We start from the raw sequence: 19,790 nt of genomic DNA, 5'->3' as shown, positions 1-19,790 counted from the left end.
GTGCCAAAGCACTTAAGAGGATGCTCGAGAGGCTCGGCGAGCCTAGAGAAAGAAGCCGACTGCCGGGTGACCGTGGCCGTAGCTCCGGACGTGAAGGCGAGCTCCTCGGGGGAAAGATCCCTTACGACGTCATGTCGAGGGAGGCGGACGACACAAAGTACGCGAAAGTGTGGAGATGGGTCGGAACTGCCCTGCCCGGCAAAGGCTCTGGCGAGGCTGAGGGGAAACCCTCTCCCTTTACTTCCAGGGAGCCCACCCCACTACAGACCTCTCCACTAAGCTGACATCAAATTGCCTCCTGTGAGAGTAAAGGCTATTCCCCTTGTCCCAGCCACTGGCCCCCGAAACTTAGCTTTTGGAAGAGGAGCGGGCAAAATCCTTCCTCGGTCGGACGTGGACGTTGAGATGCTCTCCGTGTGTGCTTCGGGGCTGCCGTTTCCAAGCTTTGGCTACGAGCCTCCTCAGAGTACCTAAGACAAAACAGAAAACCTGACTATTGCCCTCAAAAACAGTAATCCCCGGGACTCCTCCGCACCACTGCCCCGGCTCACCTCAAATCGTGATTTGACTCCAGAGGGTGCCCGGAAGAGACCTGCAAAGAGAAAAGGTACACGCTTAGCATGCTGCTGTGTAATGCTCACCTATGGGTCAGCCTGCCTAAACTCCGACTCACCTGCCCTCCTCTGATCCAGGGCGTGCCTAGGGCAGTGACAGCACCTGCAAAGAAACAAAGTGGAAAAGCATGCTGAGATACTGTGAAAACACAACCTCCCAAATCTGACAAGGATGCCACACCAATACCTTAAGCTCTCACCCACCTGGCATAGGCATGCTCAGCCAGGATAGATGGCAAGTGGACCACCTAAAATAAAAAAACAAGTGGAGATGCTTGGAACTGCACCAAAACTGAGACCTCAGCAATAACAACTGCTTCTGTATGCTATTCAATGCTCACCTCACCCACTCGGCCTTGACTGCTGCTCTCAGCCTTGAGTTCGTAAAAAGACAGACAAAGAACAATGCTGTAACAGCCACCATTTATGCTCCCTCTGCAGAAACAAACAGTGACTGACCTGCTCAGGGCAATCCCCACACCTGGGATGGGGGGCTCTGCCCTGGACTTGATCCATCTGCATCTGAAAGAAAGTTAGGACAAGAGTCAAACTGTTGCAGGATAACTTAAGAGCTCCAGATATCCTGTGTCCATCTACAAATCCCACCTAGAGTCCAACTACACCCCACATTACAAACTCCAAGTCCCCGGGACTTCTCCTATTGCACCAGGCTATGCGGCAGGACAGAGCAGCTCCGGCACAAATGTGTGCTGACACCCGTGACACAGAACAGGACGTGACAGACAACGGGGACACAACACAGACAGAAATCTCAAGACAAGAAGCATGACTGCAAGGAGCACAAGGACAGAAGATTAGATGACTGAGGTAAGACCGATGGCGAGCTGATGAGGCTCAGAGAAACCCGGAGGAAGAGGATGCTAAATGGAATGATTTAGTCCAAAAACTGCAAAGATGGATGCCCAAGAATCCTACGGCCAGAAGCCTCTACCTGCCCTCACGTTCTTTCGAGTCCTAGTCTGCCATAATGGATCCTGGCGGGGCAGAGCTGTCCATACAGCTCAGAACAAGACCTGAAAAGACATCTGACCGGATGCTTCTAAAGAGACAAGAGAGTCTGATGCCTGTCTGAGCTCCTGAGGCAAAAGTTCTATGGCCTGGGTTCCAGGCCAAGAAATGCAGAGATCGCAGATGCTAACAATGATGCCAGGGTGTCTGACAGGCCCCTCCAAGGCCTAAGGGAAAGGACATGACATATCCAAACAACACATAACACACAAAAGACAAGTGACACGATACACACCGGGACTGCTCTGCCCTGCACACATCAGCACTGTGATCAAAAGTCAGGCCTTGCTTTTATGGGGCCTAAGGGATCGCCCCATGGACACCCCCCATCTCCAAAGTGGACTGAAAAACCCCTCCCAGTAATTCCCAAACCAGCCCCCTGCTTTCATCCCCTCTCGGGGTCGTGGCCCTCTACTTATCTCTCGCACATCTGGGGATGCCGGTCTCGGGTGCGAAGAAAGGCCACCTCGTCAGCTGGGAAGGTCCTGCTGGCACCGGGCTGGTGTCTCCCAGACAGCTGTATTAAAGAAAACGAAACATCAGTGCCCGATCTCGGCAGCCCCTCGGCCAAAACCCCACAAGTCTGCTACTCACCCTTCTCCTAAGAACGCTCAGCTCCTCGGGCCGCACGCTTCGGGCACGCTCGGAGACCGAGGCCGTCGTCACAGGGGGTGCCTGGGTTAAGAGGAGATGAGGTGATTTGGCATGGCTGAAAACTGAGGGGACCCTCGCTGCTCCTCCCTACTTCCCCGACTCACCTCAACTCCTTGGCAGCTGCTGAAGGCCACCTGGATGGCAGCTTGAAATAGAAGAGTTCTGGGCTTCATCACCAGATCCTGTAACGCATCCACAGGGCTCACACGGGCAGGGAACCTGGTGCATCGGCCAGCTGGTGACGGGGGCTTGGCAGGCTCCGAGTGGATTGCCTAAATCACAAAAAAGAGAATGGAAACTTAGAGCTGCACCAGACACTGAGAGCTGAGCAATAACAACTACTTCTCTCCACTGCTCAACTTGACTGCTGGTATCCAGATTTACTTCCTAAAAAGAAAGACAAAGAACAGAGCTGGAACAGAGTCACCACATACACTTCTGCTGCAGAGACAAATGGTGCCTCACCTGCTCAGGGGAAACCACTCACCCGGGATGGGGCCCTCTGGCACACATTTAATCCATCTGAATCTGAAAAAAAAGTTAGGACAAGAGTCAAACTGTTGCAGGATAACTTAAGAGCTCCTGATATCCTGTGTCCATCTACAGCCCACATTACAAACTTCAAGTCCCCGGGACTTCTCCTATTGCACCGGGCTATGCGGCAGGGCAGAGCAGCCCTGGCACAAATGTGTGCAGACACCCGTGAGACGGGACAGGACGTGACAAACAACGGGGACACAACACAGACAGAAATCTCCTGGCAAGGAAAATGGCTGCGAGGACTGAGAGAATGCAACAGGAGATGACCGAGGGGAGACCGATGGTGAGCTGATGAGGCTCAGAGAAACCTGGAGGAAGAAGATGCTAACCGAATGATTTATTCCAAGAACTGCAAACATGGATGCCCGAGAATCCTACGGCCAGAAGCCTCTACCTGCCCTCACGTTCTTTCGAGTCCTAGTCCGCCATAAAGGATCCTGTCGGGGCAGAGCTGTCCACACAGCTCAGAACAAGACCTGAAAAGACATCTGACCAGATGCTTCTAAAGAGACAAGAGAGTCTGATGCCTGAGCTCCCAAGCCAAAAGTTCCATTGCTTGGCTGCCAGGCCAAGGAATGCAGAGAACACAGATGCTAACAATGATGCCAGGGTTTCTGACAGGCCCCTCAAAGGCCTAAGGTAAAGGACATGACATATCCAAACAACACATAATACACAAAAGACAAGTGACACGATACACACCGGGACTGCTCTGCCCTGCCACCTCAGCACTGTGATCCAAAGTCAGGCTTTGCTTTTATGGGGCCTAAGGGATCGCCCCATGGACACCCCCCATCTCCAAAGTGGACTGAAAAACCCCTCCCAGTAATTCCCAAACCAGCCCCCTGCTTTCATCCCCTCTCGGGGTCGTGGCCCTCTACTTATCTCTCGCACAGCTGGGGATGCCGGTCTCGGGTGCGAAGAAAGGCCACCTCGTCAGCTGGGAAGGTCCTGCTGGCACCAGGCTGGTGTCTCTCAGACAACTGTATTACAGAAAACCAAACATCAGTGCCCGATCTTGGCAGCCCCTCGGCCAAAACCCCACAAGTCTGCTACTCACCGTGCTCCTAAGAACGCTCAGCTCCTCGGGCCGCACGCTTCGGGCACGCTCGGAGACCGAGGCCGTCGTCACAGGGGGTGCCTGGGTTAAGAGGAGATGAGGTGATTTGGCATGGCTGAAACCTGAGGGGACCCTCGCTGCTCCTCCCTACATCCCCGACTCACCGCAACTCCTTGGCAGGTGCCCAAGGCCACCTGGATGGCAGCTTGAAATAGAAGAGTTCTGGGCTTCATCACCAGATCCTGTAATGCATCCACAGGGCTCACACAGGCAGGGAACCCGGTGCATCGGCCGGCTGGTGACGGGGGCTTGGCAGGCTCCGAGTGGATTGCCTAAATCACAAAAAAGAGAATGGAAACTTAGAGCAGCACCAGAAATGAGACTGGAGCAATAACAGCTACTTCTCTCCACTTCTCACCTTGACTGCTGGTATCCAGATTTACTTCCTAAAAAGAAAGACAAAGAACAGAGCTGGAACAGAGTCACCACATACACTTCTGCTGCAGAGACAAATGGTGCCTCACCTGCTCAGGGGAAACCACTCACCCGGGATGGGGCCCTCTGGCACACATTTAATCCATCTGAATCTGAAAAAAAAGTTAGGACAAGAGTCAAACTGTTGCAGGATAACTTAAGAGCTCCTGATATCCTGTGTCCATCTACAAATCCCACCTAGAGTCCAACTACACCCCACATTACAAACTTCAAGTCCCCGGGACTTCTCCTATTGCACCGGGCTATACGGCAGGGCAGAGCAGCTCCGGCACAAATGTGTGCAGACACCCGTGACACGGGACAGGACGTGACAGCCAACGGGGACACGACACGGACAGAAATCTCCTGGCAAGGAAAATGGCTGTGAGGACTGAGAGAATGCAAAAGGAGATGACCGAGGGGAGACCGATGGTGAGCTGATGAGGCTCAGAGAAACCTGGAGGAAGAAGAGACTAACTGAATGATGTAGTCCAAAAACTGCAAAGATGGATGCCCGAGAATCCTACGGCCAGAAGCCTCTACCTGCCCTCATATTCTTTCAAGTCCTAGTCCGCCATAAAGGATCCTGGCGGGGTAGAGCTGTCCATAGAACTCAGATCAAGACCTGAAAAGACATCTGACCGGATGCTTCTAAAGAGACAAGAGAGTCTGATGCCTGTCTGAGCTCCTGAGTCCAAAGCTCTATGGCATTGGTGCCAGGCCAAAGAATGCAGAGATCACAGATGCTAACAATGATGCCAGGGTTTCTGACAGGCCCCTCCAAGGCCTAAGGTAAAGGACATGACATACCCAAACAACACATAATACACAAAAGACAAGTGACACGATACACACCGGGACTGCTCTGCCCTGCGCACCTCAGCACTGTGATCACAAGTCAGGCTTTGCTTTTATGGGGCCTAAGGGGCCGCTTCGTGGACGCCCCCATCTCCAAAGGAGACTCAAAAATCCCTCCCGGTGGGTCCCTACCCTGCACCCCGCTTTCATCCCCTCTGTGGGTTGTACGCTTCTACTTATCTCTCAGACATCTGGGGATGCAGGTCTGTGTCAGGTGCAAAAGAAGGCAGCCTCAACATCTGGGAAGTTCCTGCTGGCACTGTTGTTCAACAACTCCCTGTTGTTTCTTAGTCAGCTACATGAAAGAAATGCAAATATCAATGCATGATCTCTGCAGCACACTGGCCAAAACCCAACAATTCTGCGACTCACCGTTCTCCTAAGAATGCCCGGCTCCTGGGGCCGCACCCTTCGGCCGCCCTCCGAGGCTGATGCCATTGTCACGGGGTAAGCCTGGGGTAAAAGGAGACGAGGTGATGTGGAATTGCTGAAACCTGAGCAGACCCTAGCTCCGCCTCCCTACTTCCCCGACTTACCGCGACTCCTCATCCAGTGCCCAAGGCTACCCTGGTGACACTTTTAAATAGAAAAGGCAGAGGCTTCATCGACGAATCCCGTGATTCCTCCGCAGGGCTCGGGAGAGCGGCGCACCCGGTGCGTAGGCCGGTGGGTGACGGGGGCTCGGCATTGATTGCCTAAAGCACAGAAACAGGAATAGATACTTAGAGTTGCACTGGAAAGTGAGACTGGAGCATTAACAACAAGGTGAGCTACTCAATGCTCACCTTGCCCACCTCATCTTGACTGCTGATATCCAGCTTTACTTCCTAAAAAGAAAAAGAACAGAGCTGCAGAGTCACACTTTACACTCCCCCTGCAGAGACAAACGGTGACTGACCTGCTCGGGGGAACCTCCTGACTCGGGATGGGTGGATGGATTTTGCCCTGGATTTTATCCTTCTGCAACTGAAAGAAAGTGAGGACAAAAGTCAAAGGGCTGCAGGATGACTTCACAGCTCCAAACATCTTCTGTCTATCTAGGAATATCATCTAGAGTCTGGCAACACCCCACAAACTGCGAGTCCCTGGGACTTGTCCTCTTGCAGCAGGCTATGCGGCAGGGCAGGGCAGAGCAGCTCCGGCACAAATATGTGCGGACACCCGTGACACAGAACGTGACAAACAGGGGGACGATAAACACGACACATTATGCTTGTGGTGAGGGTCTTGAGGGGAAAAGGCAAAAGGGACCCCAAAGACACACTAGGTAACACGGTACGCCGGACAACACGACGGGGACCGGAACTGTTCTGCGCTGCCCGCCTGAAAGCTGCCATCAAAATCAGAGCCTCTCCCTTCAGCTGTCCTAAGAGGCCCCTTGGAGGAGATTGCTTTTCCCTCTGCTATTTTTTAAATCTGTCCCAGGAACTCCCAACCCGCTGCTCTCCCATTGTCCCATCTCCAGGCTGTGACTCTGACTTATCTTTTGGATGATCGGTGATGAGGATCCACGTTGCACCTGAAATGAGTCTGCCTCGGAGGGCCCCGTGATCGCCTGTTAGCCTCTCGGTCAGCTACAATAAAGAAAAACAAAACCAAAGTATGAGTACAGAGTTATGTGGGCCAAATCCCAGCGAGTCAGCTACTTGCCCTCTCCTGAGTGTGCCTGAGTCCTTCAGGCTCCAGCTTCATCCTGATTCCAAGGCTGTGGCCATTATTGTGAGTGGCACCTGGGTTAGAAAAAGGCAAAGTGAAATGGCATTCCTGTGAGTGCAGTGGGTGACCTTGTGTGCTGCAAGACGTGTGAATGCCTCTGCCATGCTTCGGAAAAGCCTTGGGGTGGGGGGGCCTCAAATAAACACCCTTTCTCACCCTGCTGCCTTCAAAATCACCCCCCCAACAATAACTCCTAACCGGATACCTGCTCAGCCTCCCTCTCCTAGTCACAATCCTCAACTCACCTGAAGCCTCAGTCTCAAACATCATCTTGGACACTGGGCAGATGCCTCTTGGGACACGATGAATCTGCTGAAAAAAGTGTTGTAGCTGACACAACCTGGAGCCTCTGGAAGCTGCACTCCTCCTAAAAAAAATACAAAACAATATAAGAACAAAACCAGAAATTACAAATGCACTTTACCACCCCTAAACACAAAACCCAAAATTGTGAACTTAAATACTTGCTGTATTCCAGGCTGTTTTCTTCACAGTATCTTCAAAGACTCTGTTGCTTTAGATGCCCAGAAACACCTGCTGAAAACAAGCTGTGATAAGCTGAAAGAGCTTCTTCACCGAAATGAGAGGAGAGCTCTTATCCCAGCACCTCCCAGAGGGGGAATGAAGGCCCTGAGCCAAGGCTGGGGTTAATATACCCCTGATGGTGCCCGCCTCTCGTTCCCGTGGCACCCGGGAAAAGGGAGGGGGCGAATCCCACCGGGTATAAAAACCCTCAGAGCAGCTGCTGCTGTTTGGCTCCTCTGACTCGAGTTCAAGGGGAGTAAAGGGCTTGTTACAGAAGAAACTCTTCTGAAAAATAACAGCACTTTCTTTTTTTGCAACAACTACTTGGAGTTATTGGGCAGAAAACTGGTAAGAAATAAAAGTTTCTGTTTAGGCAGTATATCTAGATAAATTGGGTGATTTGCTGTTAACTTTCCTAATCATTCCTTAGTGGCTACTAAGTAGTACTTCATGTGTGACTATGCTGGGTGGAAAAGAATGCTTATGATATGAATAGTCTAAGTCTCCTTGGGATCTCTAATTAGGTCTATCAACATTATAAGTCAAAATAAGATAAATAAAAGCTTCCCAGGCAGTGTAAGGGTTAAGTGCATGCCAGGTGCCAGGCTCACCCTGCTCTGAGATACTTGGTCCTATGGCACAGAAAGAAGGGCCGTGAAATGCAGTTTTAAACCCTTAAAATGCTGAAAAAGGCAGAGCTTCCTCCAGTGAACCCCTTAAACAGAGGCAATGGGGCAGTTACCTCTACTGAAACGAATACAATAGCAAATAAATAGTTTCTGCCCTTTAATTTATTCTCCTTAATACTGGGAAAAGAGGGATTTTCCTCACTTTAGATCTCTCCAGTGATGAAAAAAAGAGGGATTTTTTCCTCAGTTCAAACTCTTATGGAGAGATAGCTGGGCTTCTCCCTCAATTTAGGCCTCAGGACAACAAAAAGAGGGTGGCTGCCCTTAATTCAAATCCATAAGAAACATTTCCAAGATTTTCCCCTTCTACTTAAACTGGAAAATAATAGAAAATGAGGACTCCCTGTCAATTAACACCCCGAACAGCACAGAAAAGGCAGGGATTCTTTCAACTGAGACCATTAAAATTGCAGGGGAAGCAGAGTCCCTCCCAGTTTGAACACAAAAAATAAAGGAAAAGGATGCTTTTTCCCTTTTTTCTAAACCCTTTTTCTCCTAATAACCCCTCTCCTTTCTGGGAGTGCTGTGGAGGGTCTGGGGGCTCTGGGAGGGACTGGCACAGTAAAAGGGGAAAGTTGAAAGCCCTCTCCTGGAACCCCACATGCTGCCTGGCCCGCAAAGATGCTGCCCCTTGGCAAAAGGGCTCTTCCCTTGGCATTTTCTCAAAGTGTTGCTCCGTGCCCGGGTGGATCCGGCTGCTCCCTAGTCCGTGCTGGATGCTCCGACCGTAGTTCCTGGAGGGACCCTTGGGATGCCCCTGTTACCCTGTGTTTCCTCTGACCCTGACCGTAATCTTCCAAATATGCTAAAGACTCATAAAATGGCTTTGAAAAAGCCCCAACAATACCCTAAGTAGTCCCAGAAAAGTCCCTTCCAAAATCCCCTAAATACCTGTAAAAGTCCTGGAAAAAAAGCCTCACAAAGACATGCTCAGTCTCTGAACTCTACCTCGTGCTGTCTAGCCCACAGATGTCATCCCTACCTTACTGCAGTGGGTCTGTTGTCCTCTGAGGGTTCTGTCATTGTGCTGCTGTGTGAGGGTTGCTGTCTGGTCTCGCTGTTAGGGTTGCTGCATTGTGCTGCTGTTGGGGGAAAAGGCTGTTTTTAGGGGGGCTGCTTAGGCTGAGGTTAGGGCTGGGGTGAGGGGTGGTACAGCTGTACCCTGTACCCCTGATCTCCACTGGACTGTCCAGCCTCAAGCCCTCTCCCTTTACCCCTCAACCGGTCCCTCTGCCCCCCAGCCCTCAGCTCCTGTGCGTCACCCTTGACCCCTCTCCTTTGCCCCTCAGCCCCCAGCTTCTCTGTGTCACCCTACAGCTGCCCCTGCCACCCTCAGCATCTCTGTGTGTCACCCGCTGTCCCCTCTCCATGTTCCTCCCTCAGCTCCCAGCCTCTGTCACCCTCAAGCCCCCACAGTGCCCCTCAAGCTGCCCCTCAGCCTCCATGTGTTGTGCCATGAAAAACCCTAAAAAAACCTAAAAATTCCCTGAAAAACTCCTAATCTTCAAAATGTCCTAAAAACCCCATGAAAACCTAAAAACAGCCTCCGAATGCTGTTAGAATACACTGGAAATACCCTACTTTTAAAAAACCCCTAAAAATCCCCAAAGAACCTTTAGAAATCCGTAAATATACCCTAAATAGTCCAAAAAGAGCTCTAAAAGTACCCCAACAATCCTTAAAATGCCCTGATAAGACCCTAAAAAAGCCTAAAAATTCCCTCAAAAACCCTAAAAATACCCAAGCCCTAAAAAGTCCTCCACATCCCCTCAATAGTCCTAAAAAAGCCCCAAGAACACACAAAGCCCCCCCCAAACAATTCTTAAAAGTACTAAGAAAGCCCTTAAAATACCCTAACAAAATCTTTTAAAAGCCCTGAAAAAGCCCTAAAAGTATCCTAAATGTTCCCAGAAATTTCCTGGAAAACTCCTCCAAAAAAGCCCTAAAATATCCTTTGAAAGCCATGAGAAAAACCCTAAAAAAAAACCCTAAAAAACTGCTCAGCCCCCAACTCCTACCTGTCACTCTCTAGACCGCAAACATCATTGCTACCTTTTGATTAGGGTTGCTGCCTGCAGCTGCTGGGAGACTTCTGGGGCTGTCCCAGCATTGGGGTTATTGCCTTGTGCTGCTGTTGGGGAAAACTGGGGTCCTAGGGGTGCTCTTTAGGGTTACCTTGGGGTTGGGTTGAGGGCTGCTGCACCTGTACCCTAACCCTACCTGGTACCCTGTGTCCTTTGTACCCCTAACCCTCGGTGTGAGCTCTCCGTCTGTCAAGCCTCCCCCTCCTTGCCCCTCAGCCTGCAATGTCTGCGTGCCACCCCGAGACCTCTGACATTGTCCCTTGGCCCCCTGGCCTCCACCGTGCACTCTCCGCCTGGTTAGGGGTGGTGTGAGGGCTGGTTCACCTGTCACCCTCAAGCAGCCCCCACTTTGCCCCTCAAGGCATCTGCTCCCCCTCACCCTTTTCTTGTCACCCTCAAGTTCCCCACTCCCAGCATCTCTGTGCCACCCTGGAGCCCCCCAGTTGCTCCTAACGCCCCCTTCTGCCTCTCAGCTCCCCCCATCCTCTGTGTCACTCTCCAGCCCCCTCCCCTCAGCCCGCAGCCCCTTGTGACACCCTGCAGCCCACAGACGTTGTCCCTGCCTGTCTCGCCTGGGTGTTGTCCTGCTGCGAGAGCTGCGCCGTCCTCCGAGGGTTCGGGCTCCTGCATGCTGCTGCAGGGGACTCACGGGTGGGCAGTGGGTGAAGTAATGGATGGAGCGGGAGGTGTGGTGGGACGGGTTAAGGGCGGAGTGAGGGATGGAGCAAGGGCGGGCTGGAAAATAGAGTAGGGTTAGGGGCGGAGAAGGGGACGCAGCAGCAGGGGGCTGAGGTGGGGAGGTGAGTGTTAGGAGGAAGCGTAACTCCGTAACTCCGAGACCGAGTCTGCGGCCAACGAAAACTCTGAGTGACCTGGGAGTGCCGAACGTCTTCGGCAAACTGATGTAAGGAAACTGGGGTGATGAGTTTTGTTTCCCTTGGAAAAGGGATGGCATTTGTGTCCCTGGGTCTGCACCCTGCCCAGGACCTTTGATCTCGAGTGGGCTGCCACCTCCTAAAATTCCAAACATCGCAGGTGAGACAGGGGGTTGGAAATTTTACTTGGGGTAGAAACCAATTTTGGATTTAGCTGAAGTCTGCTGGTGAAACTTCTGTAGTCTGTTAATCGGTGTGCTTGCAAAAAGGCCTGCAGAGAGAACAAAGGAAGTTCGAGGCTACTGCTGGAAAAAGAGAATCTGGTTTACGACCGAGTGCACGGCCTCGTCCCTGTGTGAGTAAAAGTTTGAGGTTTTGCTGGCAGTGTCACTGAGTGCTGAGGGGTCCCCTGGTCGATAGGGCAACTTGGGAGGGTTTGCTTCAGGCTTTGCTTGTGAAAGGTGTGAGAAAAGCAAGCAGCTGTGAAGCAGATGAGCCCCCTCTTGCCTGTTGAAGTGTTGCATAAATCAAAGATAAACCTCAAGGTCCCTTCCCACCCAAGCCATTCCGTGATTCTTTGCCCTGGAGGCAAGGGTGCACCTGTCACCGCATTTCTCTTCACAGAGAAAAGCAAGGCACAAGTCTTCCCAAGAATATTTCTGGGATTCACATTCTCTGAACCTCAGAGGAAGGAGAAACAATTCTTATCTCATTTGCTGTGCCTGTGTTTGTGCTGAAGTAGAATGCAGCGTGGAGATGGTTTACCCAAAGTGATGGTGTTTTGTTTCCTTGGCCTGTCGGGGCCAAGTGTGTGTGCGTGTGTCGGGACTGTTGGGTGACGGTCATGAGTTGTGTGCGGTGTGTGTGGGGTTGAGTACTTGGCAGATTCGGTTTAGATGTAATGTAATATAGTATGATAAAACAATTAATTAGCCTTCTGATAAGGCAGAATGCAGATGGGAAATATTTGCACATATGATATTAAAGGACACGTGAACCACCTTTCTGTGAGACAAAGACACAAGACTTGGCCCATCCCTAACTTAGGACAGAGCTAAAAAATAATAGATAAAATAATTTTTAACCTATTTTTGAAGAACTCTCTAAAACTAATGGCAGATGATAGAGCTATTTTATCTGGCAAGCTTCCGTGCAAAGTTTCCTGCTGATGCTGGCTCAGACGGATGGAGATTTGGGAGGAGGGGGAAGAACAAAGTGCCACGGGGCTTTATTGGATGAGCCTTGAAAGGTTTCTGCAAGTTTCTATTGCAAGGTTGATGAACCTTGTGTTTGTTAACTTCAGTTTTGCTCAGTGTTTTAACCCTGCTTTATCTCCTGTGGTCCAGATGACACATTCACACATCTTTAGAAAATTCAGTGGGATGCTCTTCAAACAACATGTGACTTTGCACCAGTGACAGCAGAAACTTGATGGTTTTACCTCAATCTATAGTTTTTCAATATTCCTATAGAAAGTGCTTTTCTGTGAAATGTCTACTTTGGTTAGGGAAGAGAGAGGGCAAAAGGGACCCAAGGCTGCCCCCAGGATCCCCATGCCCCTGGCTGCCCTCCCCTGCTCCGGCCCTGCAGCAAAGTGGCAGCACAGCATTGACAGCAAGGCCGTGAAAAGAGCGGGAGGGGTGCTAGCACTAAAAGATAAAATGAAAGCAGAGATTGCTGACTCTCCAAACCTCACAAAGTGGGTTGTTTTTCTTAAGTAAGAAGGTTTTTGGTTTTTTCTTTTGTGTGTTTTGTTTGCTGTTAAAAAGAAGTTTTTTTGTTTTTGTTTTTTTTTCCTGAAGAATGGGTTTGTAAGGCTAAAACAATTAAATGCTGCCCAAAAAGTAAAAAGCGATAGATGTGATACATCTTGTGTTAAAATTGGTCTAGCTTTTCTTATTTAACTAACTGTAACTCACAGAAAGAAGAATTTGCCTCTGCAGCTATTAGCACAGCTGGATAGAAGAAGAAGAGGCTGCTGTGGAAAAAGCTTTTAGCTAAACCCAGAAAGTTTGGAAGAAAAGTGAATGGTAAAAGTTAATGCAGTATTGTCTTTCTTTTATTACTATGCTATTAAGAAGTCCTTTCCAGGTACTACTGAAGCAACAATCAGAATCACAGAAAGAGGGTGAATTCATGCGAGCAGAATCAAAGGACTATCATATTTAAACCGGGTGATACCAAACTGACTTTCCAATGGGGACTGAGTGGTAATAGTTTGGGAAAAGCCAAATGATCCAAGAAATATACAAAGAATAACACTGAATTCAGAAGTAAGACAATGCTTATACCACTAGGTTCAAGCACTGCCTGAATAAAACATCTCCTTAGGGGAGGAATACTCCAGATAGAAGGATCAAGACTGTTTTTGTGTTCTGACCTTAGCCTGAGAATTTTACAGGGGAGAAGGGGAATTACCATTTCCATCAGTAAACTTTATTTGATTCGTTCCAATACTGGACATGCTAGCTGGGTTATAAGTAAATGCTTGAATTGTGAGAATAATTAGTATTGTAGTTCACAAAATTTATGCTTTTATTGCAAAAAGTGTTAAAGTAATAACTTAGCTTTGTGGATGGGAATTATTAGTGCCTGGTGAATGAGAGATACCTGAAGAACCGTAAGAGACCGCAGTTAAAGGGTGTCCAAACCAATTTGCCTGGAAATTAGTTAAGAGAAAGTGACAAGGAAATAGAGGGCAAGTGCAGATTGGCCTCTGTATTTCGCCACCGAGAAGATCAAATACACCTGCTGTGGGTTGCAACCTCACAGGCCTGGGAGGTGGGAGTATAAGCCATACTGGACCTCTGTTATTCCCGTTTCTGGCACTCATTTGTTCTCTTTTCCCTTTCGGGATACCAGCAAGATTGTGTCACAAATGCTGCAGAAAGCATCACGTGGAAAGAAACCAAAGTTCCTCTTTAATTACACACACCTACGTCAACAGCCACTGTTATAACACATCCAAATTAAGAACCTGTAAGCAAAATGGAGTAAATTATTGGATTACAAGAAACTTAGGAAAAAGTGGTAATATATTTGGAATTGAATGTCCAAAAGGAGAGAGATGGATTTGTTTTACATTTAATCTTGAAGATACGGTTCGAGATTTGGTAAAAAAAACAAATAATAAAGGAAAAGGTAAAACCAGCACAGTAACTTAACTCTGTATTGACCCCAAATTATCTATTGAGTCGTATTACAAGACTCCAAGCAGTTATAGAAATGATAGCAAATGGAGCTGCCCAGGCATTGGAGTTAATATCAAGTCAGCTAAGCCAAACAAAAACTGTAGTGTATCAGAATAGGTTGGCTTTACACTATTTATTGGCCAAAGAAGGGGGTGTTTTTTGGATAGTTTAATATATCAAATTGTAGAAAATTGATGAGCACAGAAAAGTCATTCTAGAAAAAGCAAAAGAAATCAAAGAAGAAAAAAATACATATGTATATAATAACCGAGGTACCGGTCCAAAAATTAGAAAACAATGTTAAAACCTAGCTGGTAGGTAATGTATTAGAAGAAATTAAGATCTTTCATTTTATGTGTTGCAACTATTTTTATATTTCTTCCTTGTGTAATCCCCTGTTTTATTTTGCCCGCATAGTCCAGAAGGTGCAAGTAGATAAGAAATATTGCTCAAGCCAAAGAATTTACAAAGAATAAGAGTGGGGATTGTGAAAAATGCATGTATTTTATGATTGGCTTTTTGGAAATATTAAAACGAATATTATATGTGTTGTGTTAGAAAGTAATGCTGTATTAATTCTCTTAAGTAGTGTGTTAAGTATAGGTTACAAAACTGTTAAAATAGAAACGATGCTATGTAAGATACTTTTTTTAAAGAAAGGACTTGCAGCGAGATAGCGGCCACAGGACACCTGGATCTTTCAGAGAAAAAGAATTTATTGCCCTCTTATCAGAAGAAACGAACTTGTTCCCGCCTCCAAAGCGCTGTTAGGATTAGAAGGAAGAAGTGGATGATGAGCAGACAGAATCCTGTGTTTGAATGGAATTTATGCACCATGTATGAAGTGTATGACTATGCAACAGGCTATTGCTTTTAAGGGTTAATCCTTTGTTAACAGGGGTCCTTTTTCGGGCTCATGCTGCCCAGAAAAAGGTACCCCGATGTCCATAACTCTTTGTTTTTGTTGTCTCATATTGTCCTAATTCAAATTGTCCAAATTATTATTACTCTAATTGTATGACTATTTTTATAACCATTTTATTACTATTAAACTTTCAAAAATTTTAAAAGCAAGTGATTGGTGTTTTTCACACCTGTCTGTTAGGTGAAAATTATCAAAAGATTTTTGTGAGTTTTCTAATTTTGGCATTAATGCTGGCAAATTTTCAGGGTTTACTATCTCATTTTGGGTCAAGAAATCTGTCCCAAACACTGAAGGGACTCTGGAGCTATTTAGGAACAGTTCTTTTTCGAAATTCTTTTGTATTGGGATCAAAGGGCTGGCATTTGAAGGGGCAAAATAATTCTCTGTCCTGTATTTATTAACGCAGCTGTCATATTCCAGCCTCCTCCTCCTCCTCCTCCTCCTCCTCCTCGCACGGTTTGTGTGCATGGATGTGGCTGTGCAGACAAATCGTGACACAAAGTAGTCCCACTGGGTGCTAGGAGTGTGGAAGGCAGCGGAGCTACGGAAACGGGGCTGCGGCTGCGGCCGTGGAAGGGAACACCGGGACGTCCGTGGTTGCAGGAGGCGGCGGAGCCACGCCATCCAGCAGCTCTGAAGCGGGAGGGTGCGGTGGGGAAGGCACGGCTCGGCCCGCCATGCAGCAGGGGGCGGCAGGAGAGGGGAAGCGACCACGGGCGGCGCTGACGGGAGCCTGGGCTGGAGCGCCGCGGCACTGGCATGGGGTGCCTTGGGTGGCTGGGGCGCCCGGGTAAAACAGTCATTAAAACACCCTAAAAATTATTGAAAAAGCCCTAAAGGTATCCTAAACATTTCCAGAGAATTCCTAAAAAACTCCTGAAAAAAAACCCCTAAAATATCCCTAAAAATCCCTGAAAAATCACCTGAAAGACCCTAAAAAACAGTTTAACCCCTACCTGTAACACTGTGGCCTCCAAACATCATCTCTACCTATTAATCGGGGTAACTGCAAGACCCTCAAACACCACCACAATCACCAGCTTGAGTTGGTCTGGGCAGCACCAAATAAAATAAAAAAAAAAGCTTTAAAAATAGAAAAATAAAAAATAAAAATTAAAAATAAAAATTAAATAAAAAAATAAAATAAATGCTTTAAAACTGGGAAAATGAAAAAAAATAGAAAATTTAAAAAATAAAAAGCTTTAAATACAGAAAAATTAAAACTAAAAATTAAAAAAAAATTTAAAAAATAAAAGAAATGCTTTAAAAACAGAAAAATTAAAACTAAAAATGAAATAAAAATGAAATTATAAAATAAAAAAATGTTTAAAAATAAAAAATCAAAACTAAAAATTAAATAAAAAATAAAATTAAAAAAATAAAATAAAAGCTTTAAAAATAGAAAAAGCAAAACTAAAAATTAAATAAATAATAATCTTTTTTAAAAAAACTTTAAAAATAGAAAAAAGCAAAAAATAAAAATGAAATAAAAAATAAAATTAAAAAAATAAATGATTTAAAAATAAAAAAATTAAAACAAAAAATGAAATAAAAAATAAAATTAAAAGATAAAATAAAAAGCTTTAAAAATAGAAAAATCAAAAAGAAAAATTAAATAAAAAATAAAAATAAAAGAAATGCTTTAAAAATAAAAAAAACAAATCTAAAAATAAATAATAACTAAAAAAATAAAATAAATGCTTTAAAAATAGATAAAGCAAAAATAAATATGAAATAAAAAATAAAATTAAAAAAATAAAATAAATAGTTTATAAATAAAAAATGAAAACTAAAAACTAAAAAATAAAATTAAAAAAATAAATGCTTTAAAAAAATAAAACAAAAATTAAAATAAAAAAATTAAAAAATAAAATAAAAAGCTTTAAAAATAGATAAATCAAAAATAAAAATTAAATCAAAAATAATAAGAAAAAAAGCTTTAAAAAAACCCTCAAAACTAAAAATTAAGAAAAAAATAAAAATAGAAAAATTTTTTAAATGCTTTAAAAATATAAAAATTTAAACTAAAAATTAAATAAAAAGGAAAATTAAAAAAGAAAATAAATGCTTTAAAATAGAAAAATTAAAACTAAAAAGAAGATTAAAAAAAGTTTTAAAAACAGGAAAATTTAAAAAAATTAAAACTTAAATTTAAAAAAAATTAATTAAAAATAATTAAAAAACAAAATAAAATCTGTAAAGTACTGTAAAGTACCGTAAAAGTTCCATAAAAGGTAGTGTCGTAAAGCGCGACTGTCGAAAAAACGCACCTTTTACGACAGTAGCACTTTACGGCGCCTTTCACGACACTTTTGCGACAGTCGCGCTTTACGGCACCTTTTACGGCACCTTTTGCGACAGTCGCGCTTTACGGCACCTTTTGCGACAGTCGCGCTTTACGGCAGTTTTACGACAGTCGCGCTTTACGGCACCTTTTGCGACAGTCGCGCTTTACGGCACCTTTTACGACAGTCGCGCTTTACGGCAGTTTTACGACAGGCGCGCTTTACGGCACCTTTTGCGACAGTCGCGCTTTACGGCACCTTTTGCGACACTCGCGCTTTACGGCACCTTTTACGACACTTTTGCGACAGTCGCGCTTTACGGCGCCTTTTACGACAGTCGCGCTTTACAGCACCTTTTACGACAGTCGCGCTTTACGACACTTTTGCGACAGTCGCGCTTTACGGCAGTTTTACGACGTTTTATGGAAATTTTACGGCACTTTACAGCACTTTAGAGTTTTTATTTTGTTTTTCATGTATTTTTAATTAATTTTATTTTATTAATTTTGGGGTTTTTAAAATTTTTCTATTTTTAAAGCTTTTTATTTTATTTTTTTAATTTTTTTATTTGTTTTTTTATTTTCCTATTTTTAAAGCTTTTTATTTTATTTTTAAAATTTTTTAAAATATAATTTTTAAATTTAATTTTTCTTTTTTTAAAGCATTTATTTTTTTAATTTTGTTTTTTATTTAATTTTTATTTTTCTATTTTAAAGCCTTTGTATTTTTTATTTATTTTTATTTTTAAACCTTTTTATTTCTTAAATTTTTTTATTTAATTTTTTTTATTTTTACAACATTTATTTTATTTTTTAAATATTTATATTTAATTTTTAATTTTTCTACTATTAAAGGGGTTTTTTTTATTTTATTTTTAATTTTTTTTAATTTTTCTCTTTTTAAACTATTGTTTTAATTTTTTTTTATTTTTATTTTTCATTTTTCTATTTTTAAAGATTTTTATTTTGTTAATTTTTATTTAATTTTTATAATTCATTTTTTTATTTTAAAGGATTTATTATATTTTTTAATTTTGTTTTTTATTGAATGTTTGTTTTTCTATTTTTAAAGCATTTATTTGATTTTTAATTTTTTTTATTTAAGTTTTAATTTTTCTATTTTTAAAGCCTTTTTAAAATTTTTTAAATTTGTTTTTATTTTTAATTTTTCTATTTTAAAAGCATTTTATTTGATTAATTTTTTATTTAATTTTTATATTTAATTCTTTATTTTTAAAACATTTATTATATTTTTTAATTTTGTTTTTTATTGAATGTTTATTTTTAATTTTTCTATTTTAAAAGCATTTATTTGATATTTAAAATTTTTTTATTTTATTTTTAATTTTTCTATTTTTAAAGCTTTTAATTTTTTTAATTTTATTTTTAATTTTTTTATTTTTAAGTTTTCTATTTTTAAAGCATTTATTTTTTTAATTTCGTTTTTTATTTATTTTTCTATTTTTAATTTTTGTATTTTTAAAGCATTTATTTTTTAATTATGGGGTTCTTTTAATTTTTATATTTATTTTTTCTATTTTTAAAGCATTTATTTTTTAATTTTATTTTTTATTTAATTTTTATTTTTAATTTTTCTATTTTCAAAGCTTCTTTATTGTTAAATTTTATTTTTAATTTATTTTTTATTTTTAATTTTATATTTTGAAACCTTTTTTATTTTTTAATTTTTTTTTTCTATTTTTAATTTTTCTATTTTTAAACCCTTTAATTTTATTAATTTTTAATTTAATTTTTATTTTTAATTTTTCTATTTTTAAAGCATTTATTATATTTTTTAATTTTATTTGTATTAAATTTTTATTTTTAATTTTTATATTTTTAAAGCATTTATTTATTTAATTTTATTTTTTATTTAATCGTTATTTTTAATTTTTCTATTTTTAAAGCATTTTTTAAATTTTATTTTTATTTAATTTTTATTTTTAATTTTTCTCTTTTCAAAGCATTTTATTTTTTAATTTTATTTTTTATTTCTAATTTTTCTACTTTTAAAGCATTTATTTTTTTAATTTTGTTTTAAAGTTAATTTTTATTTTTAATTTTTCTGTTTTTAAAGCTTTTTATTTTATTTTATTTGGTGCTGCCCAGACCAATTTAAGCTGGTGATTGTGGTGGTGTTTGAGGGTCTTGCATTACGGCACTACATTTTATGGAACTTGTACGGCACTTTACAGCACTTTACAGTTTGGTTTTTTATTATTTATTTTTAATTAATTTTGTTATTTTATTTATTTTTATTTTTAATTTTTCT

The sequence above is a fragment of the Molothrus ater genome, unplaced genomic scaffold (genome assembly GCF_012460135.2).
Source record: "Molothrus ater isolate BHLD 08-10-18 breed brown headed cowbird unplaced genomic scaffold, BPBGC_Mater_1.1 matUn_MA217, whole genome shotgun sequence".
NCBI lineage: Eukaryota > Metazoa > Chordata > Aves > Passeriformes > Icteridae > Molothrus > Molothrus ater.
Note: the sequence above shows the minus strand (reverse complement) of the source record.